The sequence below is a fragment of the Prinia subflava genome, chromosome 1, assembly GCF_021018805.1.
Source record: "Prinia subflava isolate CZ2003 ecotype Zambia chromosome 1, Cam_Psub_1.2, whole genome shotgun sequence".
In the NCBI taxonomy this organism is placed as follows: Eukaryota; Metazoa; Chordata; class Aves; order Passeriformes; family Cisticolidae; genus Prinia; species Prinia subflava.
Genome location: NC_086247.1, coordinates 39,614,230 through 39,634,367, shown reverse-complemented (window position 1 = coordinate 39,634,367; position 20,138 = coordinate 39,614,230). Strand labels below are relative to the sequence as shown.

The 20,138-nt window shown below is 37.0% G+C and overlaps 1 protein-coding gene across 11 annotated transcripts in view; it reads left to right on the top strand.

Annotated features, from left to right (window-relative positions):
- Window positions 1–20,138, top strand: part of RP1 (RP1 axonemal microtubule associated) — a 219,289-nt gene that overhangs the window by 20,026 nt on the left and 179,125 nt on the right. For 10 of the 11 annotated variants that reach the window (XR_010079946.1, XM_063394058.1, XM_063394010.1 and 7 more), the window contains 3 exons: window positions 6,214–6,287; window positions 8,307–8,465; window positions 13,142–13,236. The gene's annotated coding sequence lies outside the window, so the exon portion shown is untranslated. The remainder of the gene's footprint in view (window positions 1–6,213; window positions 6,288–8,306; window positions 8,466–13,141; window positions 13,237–20,138) is intronic. The other variant, XM_063394047.1, reaches the window with a different exon arrangement.

Genomic DNA, 20,138 nt, shown 5'->3' with positions numbered 1-20,138 from the left:
GCTGCCTTTTTTTTTTTTCTTCTTCTCTTTTTTTTTTCTTCTTCTCTTTTTTTTTTTTTTTTTTTTTTCTTTTCTTCTGTCATTGTGTTGCTCTCAGATATTTGTTGCATCTGTTTCCTGTTAAGGAAGCTTAGTGCTGCCTTTTGTCCAGCAGATGGAAGACTTGCTGCAGTATGTATAGCTCAGCTATATATAAACATTTAGAAAGGATACAGGAGTTTTAAGCCGTTGGGGCAAGGAGATGCTGTTGAATAGACAGTTTTCAATGAATATGTTTGGTTGTTTAATCACTCTGTTAGTCAAGGAGATATAATGGTAGAGTTAAAAGAAAGGCAATCTCTGCACCAAAATTTGAAAACCTGAATTCAATGGCTGAATCCAGGAGATGCCACTAGGGTAAATCCCAGGACTATAAATAGCTGTGCAGGGCCTGCTGGGTTTTGTTCTATATTGGTAATGTCATCACAGCTGCAGAATGTAACTCTTCCTGAGTTCATGGAATACACTACCCCTGAGCTCTTGCAGTCTGGCAGATTTAGAAAGACTTTCTTGAAGTTCAGTGGGGCAGTACCATTAATGTCTATCGTATTTTATGCTCAGGGAAAATACATTTGAAAACACTGTAGATATCTCTGTCCAGGGAACATAGGGATGGCCACAGGACTTACTGTGACGGAGCAGATAAGACACTGCTTCTGTGACTGTTACTCAACCTGTTGTATTGATCTTCTTAGAAACGCTCTAGAATGTGCATAGAGATATCTGATACAGGCAGAAAGAGATGTTTAAAGCTGGTTTTAAGAAGTAATTAGCTGTGTGAAGAAATTTATTTGTATAAAGTAGCTAAGGGTTACTTTAAATGTGATCTACATTGTACGTATTGAAGTGAAGGAATTTATGAAGAGATGAAATAAGATATGTAGTGATTTTTTTTTTGGCAGTGAAGCTATTAAACATCTTTATGTGTTTGGTGTGAACTAAAGGAAAAATTAAAAAGGTATGTTTTATGGATAAGGTTAGTGTTGTGCAGAGAACTGAAATGAGAACCAAGAACTGATGGATTTAACAGACCTAATAATATGGGTACACTTTTGAGTGCCTGGAATATGACAAAAGTTGTGATCTTAGGTTCCAAATTTCAATGACTTCCAGTATTTCAATGACTCGGTGGCTTAGAATTAATAATTAGAGACAGCAACATTGTTTTCATCTGGCAGAATGCAGCTATTTGGGAGATGGGGATGATTGTGCTGACTTCAAGTGGATGAACAAGTGCTACAGAAGAACAGGATTTGGGGTAACAATGACATGTTGAGTGTTTTGAGAGTCCCTTTTAGAGAAAGGGGGATACAAAGATGATGTGTTTCTATTATACTGATGAGTTTGGCTGAAATTGTATGGATCTGGCAAAGGATAAGGTGTGATGGTCATGACTCAAGGAAATATATATATATACTTGTTTTCCAAGCCTGACTCTTTTTATCAAGCGTATACAACCCTTACTTCTAACGAAATTCAGATGGAAGATGGATGAGTTACCCTACTGAAAGTCATGGCTGGAAGGTAGGTTTTATCATTTTTTTTCCTAATTGTACAAAGTGCAATCTAACTCTTCAGTGGTTTTTCAGTTAACTATTACCACTTTTATGCTACTGTTTGCTCACCAAAAATTTAATATTTTGGTCATTTAGAATTTGGCATCCTGGATTTGCAAAAATGCTGAAGCTGTGTGTAATAGGAAAAGAAGCAGGTTAGGAGTAGACTTACTAGAGAGATACTCCTAACACTTATTACAATTCATGATACAAATGCTGTGATGGATATATGATGTTCTTTCTTCAGGTGAATTATTGACCATTTTAAGCTCTGTTTGACTTGAAAAGCTAGCTTTTTGTTGGTCTCTGTTTACAATACAATGATAGTCTATAGCTGAGCAAGATGTGCTGGGCAGCCCCTCTGCTGCTTTGGTCCACAGTTGTGAGACTGAGCTCACAAGAAGGCTGAATGGCTCACAAGGGATGAGACTAGCACCTCTGCTTGTTTTGTTGCTAAGAATGAGAATTTAAGGCCTAATGAAAGGCATTAGTGGATGAAACTTTCTGCTTGCTACATCTTCTTGAAGCAATTCAAGTGTGTGTTACATGACTTGTAACGTTTGCCTACAGAGAGAAGTGTGCAAGCTAATTGCAGATAATTTTAGTGAAGTGATAGGTATGCTTTGCATTTAATAACAAAATATTGTGAAACTCTTAGTCATTTCATTTAACTTATCACAGATGAACTTATCTGTGAGCTGAGAAACACTGGTCATGTAAGCCCCAAAGCCTTTCTGGTACTTGTTTGTGGAAATTCTGTAGACTTATCTACAGCCATGAAAGATGATCTGTGTTTTAGAGAAAATCTTTCTCTTCAGTGATAATGAGCTGGGATCCCAGCTCTGCCCTTTCTTAGATGAATAAACCTAAGTCTTGTGCCAGACTCATGGAAATCACTTGGTAAGATCCTAGAGTCAGAGCATATTTTTTTCCTTTGCTTACCTTGGCACAAAGCTTTAAGGATGTGTGATTGATAGCTGTGATACAAATTTCAGCAAAGGAGGAAGAAGAAAGCATTCAGATCAACATTTTTGTCCAGCTATATATTTTCTCTGAAGCAAAGAATAATTTATGAAGTAGAAGCACTTATTCTGACAACAGGGATGTCCTCTCTTAAGACACTGATAGTAAAGGAGCTTCTTGTTCCCCCAACAATTAAGTCAGATGCTTTCTCTGTGCCTGCTCTGTGCTCCTGCCATTGGTTAGATTGAAGGGTGGCATCAACAGAGGAATTCGGTGTTGTTTTAAGCACTGTGCTTCACTGTGGCGCCAAGTCAAGTATCCTGATGGAGTTTAGTGTCTTCCAGACTATTTGACCTGTTTTAAAAATCAACCTGAGAGAATACAAAAGCCCTAATTTGGGGAGCAGCAGAGTGTTTGACAGCAGATTCATGTGAGTTCAGTATTTTGCCTTCTCTCTTAGTTGTTCATTTACTGCAGTACATGCTGCTGCTTGTATCATCAACATATCCTTAATAAGGAGAAAGAAGAGGAACATTTGGGATTCCTTGTTTCAGTGTGTGTTGCTTATGCTTGTTTTGATGCTGGACATATGCCTGTAACTGGAAGATTGTATGGCATCTCATTGATCCCACTACATACTCAAAAAAGTATTTACTCAAAATACTCAAATACTCAATAGTTATTACTTAGAACACAGAAATGCAGCATAACATAGGGGTAATGCTAATATTAATTTTAAAACCTTCACAAATCTGCACATAACTTTATAGTGCCACAGGCTTTTTTCTAAAGATGTATAAAACATGTCTGGTTTTATGCAATTTGAAATAATGAATCTAGGTATTTTTGGTTTGGATGTAATTCTCTTTTAGAAACAGATTTTCTTCCCTGTTCTAGAAGTTTGTACCGTATGGGCCTGTCTTAATTTTTGTCTTCTTTATACTTTCATTGTGGTGTAGCAGAACCTTTGGAGCATAATCAACACATTTATTTTTGGTACAGTACTTTTACAGGACTGTAGAAACAGTCTGTCCTGTATAGCTGCCTACACTGGTGAGTGAGCCAGAAAACCTTTTAAATAAACAAAATAAAAAAGAAACAACTTCAGAATTTAACAGAGTATATGTTAAGATTAACCATAATTATAATCAAATGGCCTTCCTTCTCATGTTCCTCTGCCTTCATCTTTCTGGCATTTGAAATACTTGAAGTGGCAAAGATTTGAGGTGTATTGTCTGACAGGCAATAGTGTCACTGTGCTTGTGTACTTCTGTGTTAGCTTTTACAGGAATTGCACAGCTGAGACTGTTATGCCATTCATTGATTTTATGTAGCAAAACAGTGCCCTAGCTATCTCAGTAGGTTGAACAGAATTGTCTGTTTAGGTACGTATGAATGTCAGGGCATGACACGGGCAGGTGGCTCTCTGAGGCGCTGACCTCTGGAGCTGCACAGTGTCCCCAGACAGTCCCTGGCCAGCAGTGGGGCAGCAGGGCAGCCCCAGGCATCAGGCACCTCCCTGGGGATGGAGACCAGCCCTGCTGCAGCCTGACTGGAGCAGGGTCTGACATTTGGGGTCCTGAGACCTGGGCAGTGTGGGTCCTGGGTGAAGCTGGTCCCCTCTTAGTGCCATCAAAGCTCCAGCATTGAATGGCTTGGCAGTACTTGATATTTTTTGAGTTTCATGCTGTCGTGGTTTTCAGGAGAGACCCTGTTAAAAAGACATGGGAAGAATTCAAAACCATCTGGCAGTCTTGGAATATGGAAAAACACAGAACAGTTCACTACATTTTTGGTAAAAAGCACAGGTTTCTTCTGGAGGAAAACAGCTGCTGTATGAGATTTGCATCCTGATTGCAAGAGATAATTTGAAAGGTATTAAAAGTGCCTCTGAATTTTTTATCTTCTGCCATTTCATAGTTCACTCCTGCAAACAGGTATGACTTAAATACACCATTTACTAGAATGCAGGATATAAACAGGATATTTTCTACATCAACTGCTAAGTGGGAAGTGCTTGAGGGCTAAAGTTTAGCAAGGGGATGAGAAATTTCATTTATGTACATTCTCAAATTCTTAACAGTTAAAGTGGTGCAACTGTGCTTGAAAATCTTATCTTCAGTTGAAATTAATGAATACAAATCCAGTGTATTTTTTTCTAATATCAGTTGACTCTAATTTGAGGCAGCAGGCATTAATGCTTTAAGAATACCTTTTACAAACTAGAAATTCACAGAAAAATAGCTGAAAGGATATTTTTGTTTATTTCGTTTATTGAAACAGAAACATTCTCTACAATAGTGGAATTTCAGTGGCAGTCTGAAAAAGAAATATTTGTGTCATTTGTCCATATATACATTTATTCATGGCAAAATCTGTTTACAGATTTTGAACTCAGTTCTTCATGCCAGCAGAGTACTTGGGGTTTGAACACATTATGCTCTCTCTAATTAAAGTGAAATTTGCACTGAACAGTTCTTGTTTCTTCTGTGGCTAGGTAGGAGTTGTCTCTTGGCAGAGTATATTGATTTGGTGCATCAGTAGACTGTCAAATAACTCCTCTTCTGCCTTAACACCAAATTTTATCTTTTCATTCTATCTTTATTTTACTTTCATTCCTGTTGTATTTCTTCACATTCTGTTGACATTTACCTCTTTGCATCAGCAGTGAAGATAATGGGTAGGAGTAATTTGTTTTCTGACAGTATAGAATATTTCTTTCCTTTTTTCCTTTCAGTTATTTATGTTCTATTTCTATTTTATTTTCTTATGACTTTTCATATGGATTACTTTAAGATGTGCTTGTTACATGATGAATCCATACAGGGATATTTCTAGAAGCAAGTTCACCACAAAGTAGTAGCACAGAAGTAGCATTACAAGATTGCTGCTTCTTTGAGTTTTTATTGAAAACAGACTTGGATGGGGTGGTCAGTGATAGGGCCTTGCTATAGGTTCTGGACACAGACTTTTTTTCTTTGGTAATACAGAAGGAGTTAGAACTTTCCAGATTTCACTTTCATTAGGACGTGGATATTACACTGTACCTCAGTGTCAACAGATGGAGCAGAACCTTAAGGAGCTCTGCAGTTTTCTCACTGCAGGTGAGATCACTCCTGGCAGAGTTTGTCTAGCTTGCAGCTAGAATACTATGCCCATTTTTAGGACCCCGGTACAAAAAAGGCAACAATAAACTGGGTTGTGTTCTTCAAGGGCCACTGAGGCAGCTGGGGAGCCTGTTTCATGTGACTTCACTGGGGCAGTGTTTAAGGAGGAAAGGTCTCAAAACTGATTTTCCTACAGCACAGAAGAAACACTCAGCCCTCTGACAGAGCAAAGAGACTTACAGCCCTGGGCAACAAAATCAACCATGAGATTCTGCCTTTAGTGTAGCTGTGGGACTCAACTCTGTGAGACTGCACTTTAAATTTAGGGTAGAACTTGTCTCAGTGCAGTTTGCACTCCTCCCCTCACCCACTGGTGACCTCTCTGCAGGACCTTTTCTATTACAGGACTCTCAGACCATTAAGAGATTTTTGTATTTATGATCTCTTCACAGCTGTTGTAAAAAATGAGCCCTGATATCGTCGGGGATGAGAAGCTGTCTTTCACCTCTGGGTGGCACTGCTTAAAAACGCTTCTGTTTGCCTTAAAGGTCTCTGTGGAAACTGTCCATGGCAGGTTTCACAACTACAGTGGTTGGCATCATCATGCACAACAGATAAACTGGTAAGTGAGGCAAGGTTCTGATCCCAAACCACAGACACACAGGGAGCTCAAGGGTTTTGTCGCTTTGCTCCCGTTTTCTGTACACCACAATTTCAGACTGCTGCTTCTCTGAACGCATATTATTAGTATTCAGATTGGTTTTTTGTATGTTACTTGTTAAAGATTTTACTACAGTTTGTACTGTTTATTGAAGTTATGCTTACCTGCTGATAAATGATCATGGAGGAATCGAAACAGGAAATACCATTCTGATCACCTGTTCCAGACAGATACTGTGATATGTGCTCTTACATACATCAAATATGTATGCCTTTCCACTATCAAGGACAGCCCAGAGTTTCATCTCCAAGCTTCTTAGAAGTCATAATTCAGCATCTGAAAAAAAAATAATGATAATAAAAATAACTTCTGTTTTTCATTTTATTTGTATCTGGCTTGCAAGTTATCAGGGCACTCCTGGGTTAGTCCCTTCAGAACTGCCCATGTGACTACAGTAAGTGGAGATGCAGTTGTTCTCAATGAAAGACAAAAATCTCATTTTTTCTGGTATTTTAAGGAAGATAACAGAGGCTATGAAAATCACAAGACAACTGAGACCACTTGTGTTACCTAGACACAAACTGTACAGATATTGTCACCTTTTTTACGCTTGGCCTCCATAATCCCATCTCAACAGCAGATCTTCTCTTTAAATGAGAGAAAAGTTTAAGGCAGATGCAGAGCTATGGTGTTCCCTAGATTCTGCAGTCATTTACTTAAGTTGGGGAGAGGCTTCTTTATTCCTGCATTTGAAACAGTCTGTTACTGATCTGTTGATGAAATGTGGAGGTAGGATGTGGGAGGAGGTCTGAAGATCAAATACACAGTGGGGGAAGGAGGAATTATTGCTCCACTTACAAATAAAATTTTATGAGCTGAGTAGTTATTTATTTTAATGGTAGGTCACTGTAAATTTTGTAACTCTTAAAAAATCCTGTAGATTTAGTTTACTTTATTCTTCTCTGAATTCTTCCTTTTCTTCTGGTGCTGGAAAGAAAATCTGCAAAGAATACTGAAAAAAGAAGAAAAAATACCTCAGGACTTAGCCAGGCTATATGCTTCGGTATCTTGTTCTTCAAAACCAATTTCTAATTCAGACAAGAAGTTGTTCATCTACAGACTGAAATATGAATATGTTGTGTGGTATATTTTTAAGCATTATATTATACCCTGATCATTATATTCACCAGCATGTTCCCCTGTTTTCATGTAACCACAACAATTTAAATGAAGCAATATTCTAAACTACAATGATTTTCTGTAATATTCTCAGTAATACATTATCATACCTGTCATGTAATTCCAAGTGAGTAATATAGCCCTTTGTTATATAATTTCATAATTTGCATAGATTGTTAGGCCTGAGTGTAGGATTCAGAACTGCTCCTAAGCTCTCCCGTACATGATCTTGGATTTCCACAGCTCCTGAGCCTTCAGCAAGTCATGTTTTCTTGAAACAGCAAAGCTCTTTACCTGATATCTAACTTTAGCAAACAAATCTGTACCACTGTGGTCAGAAGATATATAGAATTTCTCTCAGTTACTGTACCCTCAAATAATTTGTCTCTCTGGTGCCTTAATCTTTGTTTTTCCCCACATTTAATACATCTAATACAGTTTCACATGAAAATGTTATAAAGTTTAATTACCTAATGTTTGTGCAATGTTTTGCAGGATACCCATAACTACTGGAGATGTAGAATAGGACCTTAAATAAACAATGCTTTCAAAAGCTTAAATCAAATTTTTCTCTGTAGTGTTGAACTGTATTGCGAAAGAAAACATTTGTACAAGGCAAAGTGTACAGTACAGAAGACAGAGGTTACAGGATATCATTTGCACACCACTCAAAGATTACCAACTGAAACTCTGACAAGGGAATAATCAGGCTGTTGCTTAAGTATTCAATATGTGTTTGCTGTTGCTACAGGTGGTATAGAAAATGATACTGAACTAACATGAACATTTGTTTTCGGGCAGGGCAATACCATTTGGAGCACACTGTGGCCGGAATATGTGTGAGCAGAAAGAAGCAGTATCTATCACTTAAACACTGTCTATCTGATTTTGGGTTTTCTCTCACCTATTATAACACTTCAAGAATTGTGCCTGCCAGCAACTTGTTTTCCAAAGCACCAGGTAATACTTCTTTCACTTGTTTCCTGATTATTATTGTTCTATAGCATGATAATAGATGGGGATGAAATTATATTCTGATTACACTGCAGCATATTATGTTTGTGGCTGTTTGGCTCTTGGGTTTTTGTAAGAGATTGTGCCAAAACATTTGTTTTTAACATTTTGACAAATGTGGGGTTTTTTTTTTAATGCATAAATTGTTCTACTTGATGTTTTCTCTGCCAGCTTAGGAAAGATGTATACTAATACTTTTAAATTTGGCTGGGAACATTAATCACATTACTTCACATATAGTCTTCCTACTCTTTAATTCCATCTCCACAGAGATCAGAGGCCTGGCAACTTTCTTTGGCTTCAGTCACAGCCTCTTTTTTTTCAGAAAGAGACTATTTTAATTTAAATGTTTAACCTTAGGTACCTATATTTTAAAAATTTTGTGCTAGTGATTATGAATACACCTTCAAAATAGATCAGACTAAGAGATGCCACTTATAATATTATAGGTTAGCACATGCTGCTAGAGCATGAGAAAGAATAGTTCTGTAACTGTCAACTGCATTTTTACCTATTGTATCTTTGCATTTTTAGTCAAGATGCAATACGTTGCTTTGTTCAAAACTGTTTTTTTTCACAGTTATTATCAATTTCACCACATGAACATCTCAAATGAAATTAAAATAGTTTAATTTTCAGAAACTTTGACTTAAAATTTTTGAAGGCTCTTATAAATGATATTGGGATATAGACAAACCAAAACTATTGGCTTACTAGCTTAGATGGTAAATTTTCTCCCACATTTTACTTAGCTCATGAAAAAGTTAGTGTCTTTTACTCACGGGTGCCAGCAGTGATCCTTAGCACAGTAATTGCCTATTTTGTCCTCTTTTTTTTTTTCCTGTCACATAGTGTTACTGCCTCTTGGCTGAATATGGGATTTACATTACCAAGGAATGGTATCTATCTGTCAGTGCTGTTATATAGTATTATAAATTCAAGTTCATGGATTTTTCCAGCCTGGCAAAATATATTAAGAATATTCCACCCAAAATCCATGAGAATGACATTGCTGAGTGGTCAGATACATCTTAAAAATATTGCTTCCAGCATTAGAGAAAAACAGACAATAAAGCATCTTCTTTCTCTCTAGGTTAAAAAAACCCAAAAAACAAACAAACAAAAAAAACCCCAAAAACCCCCCCCACAAACAAACAAACAAAACACACACACACACAAAAACCCAAAAAACAAACAAAAAAAACCCCCCACCAACAACAAAAACAACCAAAAAAACACACCCACAAACCTGCCTGAAAGATTTGCAGCAAAATGCTCAATCTTTGTGTGTCCCAAGCTCTTATTTGGGGAATTGCATCTATGACTGTGTACCTCCTTTAGGAATAGGATAACAAAACACACAATTTGTGGCTCTGTGTGATTTTTGGAGGAAAAACTTTGAAAAACCTCCTGAGAGGCTAAATATTTGCTTCAGAAGCGTCTCTATTCAGACATCATGATGAGCTTGCTGTATTAGTTGGGCTTTACTATGAATTTCCAGTGATCAGCTTGAAGTGTTCAGTTCTGAAAAGAGAAGAAAGTTTTCTTCTTTCATTGGAATTTATTACTATTTTTTACTATTAGTCATACAATTCTTGTTTTGCCAACCTTTCCCAGTTTTTGCACAGCTCATGCTGGTGTAGATCACTCTTGTCTCCACAGGAAAACCATAAAGTTATGAACAGTATAAACAGTAACATGAAACTGCAGTTGTAGAGCAAAGCCTACATACCAGAGTGAAATCAGGGTCTCACTGTGCCAGGCTGAGTTGTATGAACAACTTGTTGAGGATGATTTCTGTCTCAGTGTTCACAGGCTAAATATGGAGAGGCAAAGTGTGGTGGAGGGATAGAAGCTTTTCACCTGCCATATGCTCTAGATCCTATTTTTTTACCCTATGTGACATGGCTTAGAAACATTGAACCATGAAGAACTGTAAGGATTAAAGTTGTAAAGCAGACTTGAAAGACCTAAAAAGATCATCTAATTGGTTAGGTGGAACCTCAGTCAGATAGTTTTTTTTTTGTTTTTTAGTGCACAAAGCCAGTTTACTCAAAATCAATAAGGTATCAGTTTGTGTCTAACACATCCAGTGGTTTCAGAAGATAAAAGACATATTTGATTGAAGGAGTTGCTCTGTGTAAAGAAATCAATGTGTCAATTTTCATAGTATTAAATTGTTGCAAAAAATTCTTGGATACAAGCCTTCAAAGTGCCAGGCTGGGAAAGCAGGGCCTTTCCTTACACTAGCACTTGCATCTTGATGTAGAGAGATGTATTTTGTTATCCCCATTGCCAAAGAACAAACATGAAAGAGCATGTTTGGATGATGCTAGCACTGATCTCACTTTTGGACTCAGTAAATTAAAATAGAAACCAGTGCATGAATGATCTTAGCTTTTTATATTGCTTAGAGTGATAGAGATCTCACTTAAGCTTTTTTGAAAGTCAAACTCAAATTTTGTGTTTAGCAAATATGAAAATATTTGTTCCAAGTAGGACAAAAAATAGCAAGAAAAGCCATGAACCACTTCAGAATAAGCAGTAGTAAATGCATTTTACTGGGATTGGGATGGTATAGATCTGCCTTATTGCAGAACTGAATTCAGCAGCACAGTTCTATTTTGGTTTTGCTCCAGCTACACTCTGCAGAGATAGATTTGGAGCTGACATACATCTCAAAGCTGAGTATATAAACACAGCAAGTTTGTTTTTGCCTTTCCAGACAAACAATTCTGGAGACTCAGAATTCTCCTGTGAGGTTCCTAGATCCCAGCCTTGGGACTGCAGACACAGTGTCTAGATGGATTTAAGTGTTACTGGTATGCTTAAAAGGAAAATACATTCTACTTCTTTTGATTGTGCTTCGGGATGACTGCTAATACCAAGGGGAATGACATGGCCACATTCATGTTTATAGTGCAGAAGCTGTCTTAACTTACCTAATAGCAAAATACACACTCTCAGATGTTATCATCTTTTTTTCCTATGATATAAATTTATTTATACATCAATTATACAATTGATGTATATATTTATACAATTTCATTTACACATCAGAAAGGAAAGGGCTTGTTTGTCCAGTTACAACCCTTTAAAAATGCCTTAAAGAGCTCCTTCCTTGCTGAAGTGAATGTTCAATGCATTTACTCTTTGTGCCATGGCAACATGTGCTTTCATTTTCTTGGAATGTGTTCTACTGCCTTGGTATCAGTTGTGTCAGCACCACCTGGAAAATAAACAGCATCCTTGGAGACTCTAAACTAAACAAGGGAACACCATGGAGCTTGTGTGATTGATTTTGTGTACTGATATGTGATAAAGATCACCCAGGAATGCCTTGTCAAGTCATAGTTGTACAGTATTCAGTGATACAAGTTGCTACCCACGAGATTTGACCCAAATGATAGCACAGAAAAAGTATTTGCTGCTGTGCAAAGAACAGATTAGGTTTTAACAATAGAAATGTGATTGAAAATGGATGATAGAAGAACTGTCAGACTGAGCTCTGTTTTCTTGTTTTCCTTATGCTTTCCCTATGAAATACTTCAAATGAATAAATAATTGTAAAATATAAATTTCTATCTAACATGCATATATTGTGTGGACAGTTCAAACAGATGATGCAAAAGAAGGTGAAACTTGAGGACACATAGAAGTACCTGCTGATGCTTTAAAAAACAATTACTAAAAGAGAATTTCTTTCCCAAGAAACTGAAAGTGTTCACTACAGCTTTAGTATAGACACATAAGAGCATAATTTTTAAAAACATTTTAATCCTCATAATTCCTTTTCTGTGTCTGTCCTCCTCTGCTGTTATGCTGGCCATAATCCTCCATATTTCATGAAAACCTCTCCATTCACTGGCTTATTTCAGCAATTCTTTTCTGGTCCATTTAATCTCTCCCTGATCTTACTGGTGGGAGAGCGAGCGAGGGGCTTGGCTGGTGCTTGGTTTGTGGCTGAGACTAAACCATGACAGTGATACATTCTTCACTGTATTGGAAATTGGTCTGTTCAGGTCTTCAGTATAACTTAATCTCTGCTATTTTGGCTGAGTAAAAGGAATAGCCAAAAGCAATGAGCAAGAAAAGTAAACTAAAATAAATCAGGAATGATGCTGAGTATTAATTACTGTTTCTCACAACTAGGCCAATGCAGTTTTCAGGCAGTCAGTTTGAAAGAAAAGGTTGAAAGTTAGGGTTTTTTCCCCACAAAGCTTGAAATTCTGTAAATCTTTGTCATACCTGTCATGGATGCTCCAAAGTGTGTAAGCAACCTCTTAAGATGCCTCTCACAATCTGGAATTTGGTAAGTTAGATGGGGCAGAGAAAGTATCTGTGACAGATGCTATATTTATATTTAGGCCTATATTTATAGGACCTTTCTTCCTAAGATTCTGCTGGTCAGAGATTCTTGCTAAGCTGCTTTTTGGTCTAGCTAGCCCCAAAGGTCTCAAGTTCAAAGATTTTTTCTTCACAAAGATGAAAACGTTGCTTTTGCCATCCTGGCACAGGAGGATAATAGCACGTAAACTGGGTATTGTTGCTGTGAAGGTCCAAATAAGTCGTGATGTTTTATCACAATGACTTAAAGCTGACACTCTTTCCTCCACCCCCAGGTTTTGTTGTTGACAGATGACCCAACAGGACTGTTTTATTCTACCACATACCCAACGTGACTGCTGTTGAAGGATTTCTGAAGACTACATGTCAGGTTAGAGCTGTCTAAGAGATACCTTCTACCCCAAATTGTTAGGGTGAACTCTTTGAAACACGACACATTAACAGCAACCTTCAGAGTAATATTCCTTTGAACCGGCACCTTCCAAATAATTTCTATCCTGTACATGCCTTCTCTGCCCCTTAGCCACAGCAGACTCTGCTGAGTTTCATGTCAGCATTGCTCATTCTGATATATTCCTTTAGTGATTGTAGGTAGTTCAGTGCTGGGCCTTAGCTTTTTAAATGTCACAAGGATGTCAAGAATTTCTTCTGTGCCTCAATAAGAACACACTCATCAGGAATAAAAAATCAATTTGAAGCAATCAAACTGAGAAGGCCAAAGACAATGCAGCAACACAAGATAATACATCCCAAAACTTCTGTATCTACTGCCTGCAGTTGCCAACAGCACATCTGTGATGCAGATCTTTTTCCCAGTGATTTACATTTGCCAAGCAGTAAAAATGCTGTACTTTTTCCAGCCATTTGAATATGCAGGCCCACTCATCTTAAAAATAATTCAGCTTTAAGTTTGAATTTTTATTCCTTTGACAGCTCTGTTACAAAGCAATGTTCTTCTCAATGTGAGGGTGCTTTGGTCCCCTTCTAAGTGAGTGTCTATTGTGCATTTTTTGTTAGTCTCTTCAGTCAGCAAAGGTCCTATTATTATGTAGTGATCTAGGTCCCCAAATTCAGATGGTAAATTCTGACAAATTCAGACCATAATTGTGTTTTGTTCTAGTAGGAGAGACAGTGTAATATGTTCAACATTATATTTGCACTTCGTTCCAAATGTATTTTGACTTTGGTTCTCTACAGGAAAGTGGCAATGCCTTCATTGTAACAATATACTTCACTGTTAGAATCAGGTCCCTAAATTTCTTTTAAGTCTCAAAATTTACAGGAAGAAAAGGTCAAAGCAAGAGCTGAGAACTCAAACCTCATAATTTGAAAAGCTTTAAAAATTTATTGTATTTTCTTATTGTCATCAGCCTAAATTACAATTATTATCTAAAGAACAGTTTTATCAGCATCTCAGAATCCCCCAAAGAGAGGATTCTCTAGTGCATTGTAAAATTTTAGATGAAAGCATTTTATAATTATTGCATTATTTAAGATACTGTACTTTTAGCACACCACTCCACGTGCTATTTTAGTAAATATCATATACTGTCTACCAACTGTGTAATTTTCTCCTATTTAACAACTAGACTTGTCCAGTTTAAAAAGCTTGCTTAATTAGTTTGTTACATATAATTAGTCAGATCAGGAATGGCTCTATTTCTCATCAGTTTTGTGTTTCTGCATAATATTAATTCTGGTTATTACTATTTATGTTAGTTACAATTTATGTAGTCTTGGTTTTGAATTTTGAAAATGTCTGTGAATTTCCATTTTGGCATTTTTATGAAAACAGTTAGGGCAGAAGTAGTGTAGAGCTTCATTTATTGTAAAAAATTACTTTTGAAGTTTTTCTGCAATTAGGAAACACTCAAACCCAGCTATGGATAAGTGGGTAAAGGTGTTTTTTACTGGAAGGCTGAATGGAGCAAAATCTAGGAAAATTTGAGCAGGAGACAAAGAATGTTGTTGAAAGTTGCTACACTGGACAGCTCATGCTAAGTTTGGTAGTAGTTAAACATTGCACATGATCTGCCTGACTTAACCTTAGGCTTTGATGTTGTTAATCACTTAGGAGTTTTTCTTCCTTTAATTTTGACTTCTGATAGTCCAGGCTGTAAACATAAACTCACCAGATACTTACGTATTTGAATGCACTGGGTCTTCCTGACATATCAGTTTGGAAGGTATTATAATAGAAGCTGAACAATTCAGATAGTAGGAGCTCTAATATCAATAACTGGGCACAGTTCTAACATCAACACTTGGGCACGTGTTTGGGTCATTTATAGCTCTACATTTATTATTATGTTGTCCCAGAACATGATAATTGAGTAGTATTAGCTGGTGAATAAAATCCCAGGTAACTGAAGCAGGGCAAAAAGGATACTGGTGAACAGGAAATACTGAAAAGCTCTTGCCCGTTATGCACTTTTCTTCATGTGAAAAATGCATATTCATAACCTTCCCTTCAGCTCTCTGGTTGAGAATTTCTTCTGTCTTCCATGCTGATTCTAAATTTCTTGGGGCTTGTTGGACTGTGGCCTGAGTGTTGGTCTGTCTGTAGGCAAGTGATGAACCTAGACACCACTGCTTGGGGAAGTGGCCTGCTGCTAGATCTCCTCAGCAGCACCATGTGAACATGCCAGCTTGCCTTCTGCTGGCTTTCCACAGGATTTTCACTCAGGTTACCCAAAAGGCACTTGATGGCCTGATCACAGATCATCTTAAATACACATTAAAACAATAACACCTTTCATGTGGAGAAAGGAGCTCTCTTAAAAAAAGGCTTTTTAAAGCCTTAAAAAAAGGATTCTGGTGGAAATAACATTTTTTTAGACTTAGCTCAGATATGTGAATAGAACAACTTCCATCTTTCTGATTTTTCATCTTCTGAGAACAAGTTTTGGTAGAAAAGACAGTTTGTTGTTCCAGTTGAAAATTTACTAACAATTTGTAGTGTTGAGTATAAAACAAAAACCTTATTTAAAACCTGTCATTAAACCAAGAGCTTGTATCATGCACACTTCTGCTTTTGGGAAGGAGAAAAAAACATGTTACACAGGAAAATCAAAGTATTCATTACAGAATTGGGGAATCTACATACACTGTCTTGACAAGTACAGTTTCATACCTTTGACATGATAGACAAATGTGCACATAAAAATTACATTTTGACTACTGGAAACTTAAGAGATTTGGATCAGTCTTGGCTATTTTATTCACACAGAGCAAATTCCAGTAACCAAGTAGAAACTTAATGGAAAGGCTTTTTCTGTGTAATTCTTTTGCACCTAAAATGATTGTCAGTGTTGCACTTCTGTTGGAATTCCAGAACATTAAATTTACTTTATTACACTCTTCTCTTGATGAATGAGAAATTCAAAGCACATTTCCAGGTACAGTTTTAGGCAGACATTTTGCTTGAAGTACATTTTATCAGCTTATAAGTGAACTTAAGCCAAATCAAAATGTATTTTGTGGTTTAGCCTGTGACATTATACTATAGGCCTCTCTGCCATGGCAAAATGAAAAGAAATAAGGCTGTGACCATTTCATAACAAGGGAGAGTGCCCACTAGGACAGATGGTTTACTTGTGCTCAGATAAATAATTTTTTTTTGAAGCAGCATGACACATAGCAGCTTAGATGGTGCATATTCTTCATTTTCCAATTAGTCTTTCCAAAACTAACAAATGCAAGATTTGAATGGTCATTAACCTTGTTGTGTGAGCTTCTCAGACATCAGTCTTTAAAGGCTGGGACTGCAGTGATTTCAGTGAAAAATGAGAATCAAAGTGTTGTGAGAGTTGCCTGCAGATTGTTTAATGATGGCTTCAAAATAACAACAAGGGTAGAGAAAAACTAATTAACTAATTTATTCAGATTCTGACACAGCTTTTGTGCTGTCTTCAGACTGAGCTCTGTGGTCCCTAAATTCCAACAGCTGTTATACAAATTTATATCCCATGACAAAGCCTATCCCCGTCTTTCTTTTGCAGGACTGAAAACTGAGTGAGTATGCTTTAGATAGCTCATGTCCTTAATTCATGATTTTGTGTGCTAAAACCCCCAGGCAATAACACATAACAAATGCTGCTGCCATTTGCACCTTTGTTTACTTGCTGTGTGATTAGGGATTACAATAAATTTTAGAGAAGATTATTTGGATTTCTGGAAATGGGCTAGCCAGTAGATGAGTGAGTTGTTTTCTCTTACATGCCAATGTTAGTTTGGAAGTCTTTGCATTCCAGTCCTCTGTCACCCTGTGGAAAGATGCTGATAGGTAACTCTGGCAGCAATGGAGAGGGAGAATCTCTCCTCCTCCCTTTCCTGGAGACAGTGCTTGCTTTTTGGCTGTTTCTGTGGCCCTGACACCTTAACCCTCACCTGAGACATTTGCAACAGAAAAGGACACCTGAAAATATTATTTTGCCTCTAGACTGTTGTCTGGATGTGGATGAACAAGTAATGCCTTAAAGCAGAGGGCTCTGCTGTGCTTGTGAGATTACTTAATTTTTTTCCCCTGCCAGGTGCGAGTAATTTCATTACTTTTTGCAATGAAATTGTACTCGTTGGCTTTCTGTAGCTAAAAGGGATAAAAATCCCAGGAACAAAGCTTACTTGCCAGTGTGTTAGTACATATTTAGTATGTGAAAGATATGTTTCCAAATCTAAAGACAGAAGGAAAAATGAAAAGAAAAACCAATTCCCACTATGAGAAAGACATGGACCTTGTGGCATGAGTCCAGCAAAGGGACACTAAGATGATTAAGGGATTGGTGGAGCATCTAATATGCAAAGAGAAGCTGAGAGACCTGGGTTTGTTTAGCCTTGAGAAAAGTCAGAGGAAGGTTGTTAATGTGTATTAATAGCTGATGTGCAGGGAGTGAAGAAGATGAAGACAAACTCTTCTTCAGTGGTATCCAGAAAAAAAAGCAGCACAAGTTGAAATACAGGAAATTCCCCTGAAACATAAGAAAAAGATTATTTTAATGTGAGGATGGTGAAATACTGGCAGAGATTGCTCAGACAGTGGTGTCTCATCCTTGGAAACATTCCAAAGCCATCTAGACATGGTTCCAGGCACCCTGCTGTGGCTGACCCTGCTCTGAGCTGTGGGTTGGATTAAATAACCTCCAGAGGCACTTTCCAACATCAGCTGCTCTATGATTCCTAGTCAAAACCCTTATAAACTGTCTTAATGGTCTGTTTATACTGATCTGAGTGGACACCAAGATCTATTTGTTTATGTGTCTTAAGAGGCACTTGTAACAAATAAATGAATTTTTGATATAGAGGTGATCTAGTCTGGATATTAAAGGATTAACTGGTACTTGCTTTCTTTCTTGTAAAAGAGAACAATATTCTTTTTTCTGGATGTATAAATCAATGTATATCATTGACTGTATGCTCTAGCCTAATTTTACATCTGTAAAATATGATGGGCCATAACTGCTTTTATAAAGCAAAAATTTGCACAACATTCAAAACGTTTGAGAAATGGGTCTGTGCTGGGATCTTGGGTGCTAGAAAGCTGCAATATTTCCAGAAGCTTATAAGATCTGTGTTTGTGTTATGATACTCACATGTAGAATCATAAATATATTTGCAGCTGTACAACATGAGTATCTGAAGTCATCCTCTAAAGCTCAACTTAATCTGAACAGACGCAAAACCGAATATTTTTCTTTCTTTCTTGTCTGGCTCAAAACCCAGTATGATCACTCTTGTGAAACAAGTCAATAACTGTTTGCATTATATGTAAAGAATAACGCTACCAATCAATTCTGAAAATTGAGCCTACAGTTCTATGCTTGTGTCACAGAAGTATTAATTGTCTTGAAGATAACATTCCTTCACAGGCCAAGTCAGAGTGAAAACCATATGAAAAATGTTGAAGTTTGCAAGTGAGTACACTGGGAAGTGATTTATCTCAGTAGGGAGGGAGCTAATCTCTTTCCAGTTTTTGTCTGGGAAATTGATGGGTTTGTTTCATAGATAAGGCTCTGGCATCAAAGACAAACTGAAAGGAGGCACTGCAAAAGGCTTAGGGGTGTGGACAACCTTAATTCTAACACAGGAGCAAATTTTGTCATCAGTTATAAATATCTTGATGAAGTTAAATGATAGGAATAATTTTTTATGACATTTGAAAAGTATCCCCTTTTTTAGCTGTTCTCAGTCTGATATTAAAAATCTGAGCAAATACAGAATGACAAATGACTGCAATTATAATTTTCAGATTTATACGTTTTGGGGATGTCTTTGCCAGAGGTTAGGGCTGAGACAGAAAATTTCCTGAGCATTTTACAACCTAGAGCATTTTGCAATAGGATGTATTGCAGAAATATTGCAAACTTTATGCTTTAAAAAGTCAGTCTCATTCTTAGATATTAACAGAGAGCTCTTGAAAGCACTAGAAATCTCAAAATTACTGTTTGTATAATTTGTTTTACTAAAAATCTCTCCTTTTTTAGAAAGAAACAGCAGGATTCTGCAGAAGACAAATGGGCCTTATACATATTTTTGCATCAGCATTTCTGTTTGCTGAAATGAACTCACTTTAGCTTTGCCTGTCTAGAATGGATGGAGTTGCTCCTTCATGTCACAGATCTCTCAGGGTTCTTTTTTTTCTGTCCCTGTGAGGCACTTTGTTTTGATATAACCCTTTCTTTTGTGACTATTTAACTATGCTGTAGGAGCGTACAGGAGCTATTTAGGAGTGTCTACTTGAGGGGACTAAGAACAAAAGTGTAGGTAATGCAATGCTACTTCTTCAAAAACTTTATGAAAAAGGTTATTTTGCTCTCTATTTGTCCATTGACTTTACAGTAGGATTCTGAACTGAGCAGGATGCAGTGTCTAAATTTGATTCTTAGATGGGTACACATTTGCTATGCAATGACTTCATATGACCTTAAACTCAATTATCTTCAAATAGAAAAAGTTGCCTTTTTAAATTTAAATATATTGGCTAATTACTGACATTGCTGTGAGGAGGAAAGGATTCAAGTGATTTGACACATTGTATAAAAGAGCCATTACTCTTTATCAGCATAAAGATATTAATCCTCCTTCCGACAATGTGCACTAATAATTTCAAAGAAGTACTTTTAATACTGAATAACATTTTTTGGCTTTCTTTTGAGCATCCTTGTTACTACATCTCTGCACTTCCAAAGTAATGTTTTACTTTTTCATGCATCAGTAATACTGAGTTGCTTGTAGAGGTTTGTTGAACAGCATGCTTACAATACCACAGAAAGATCC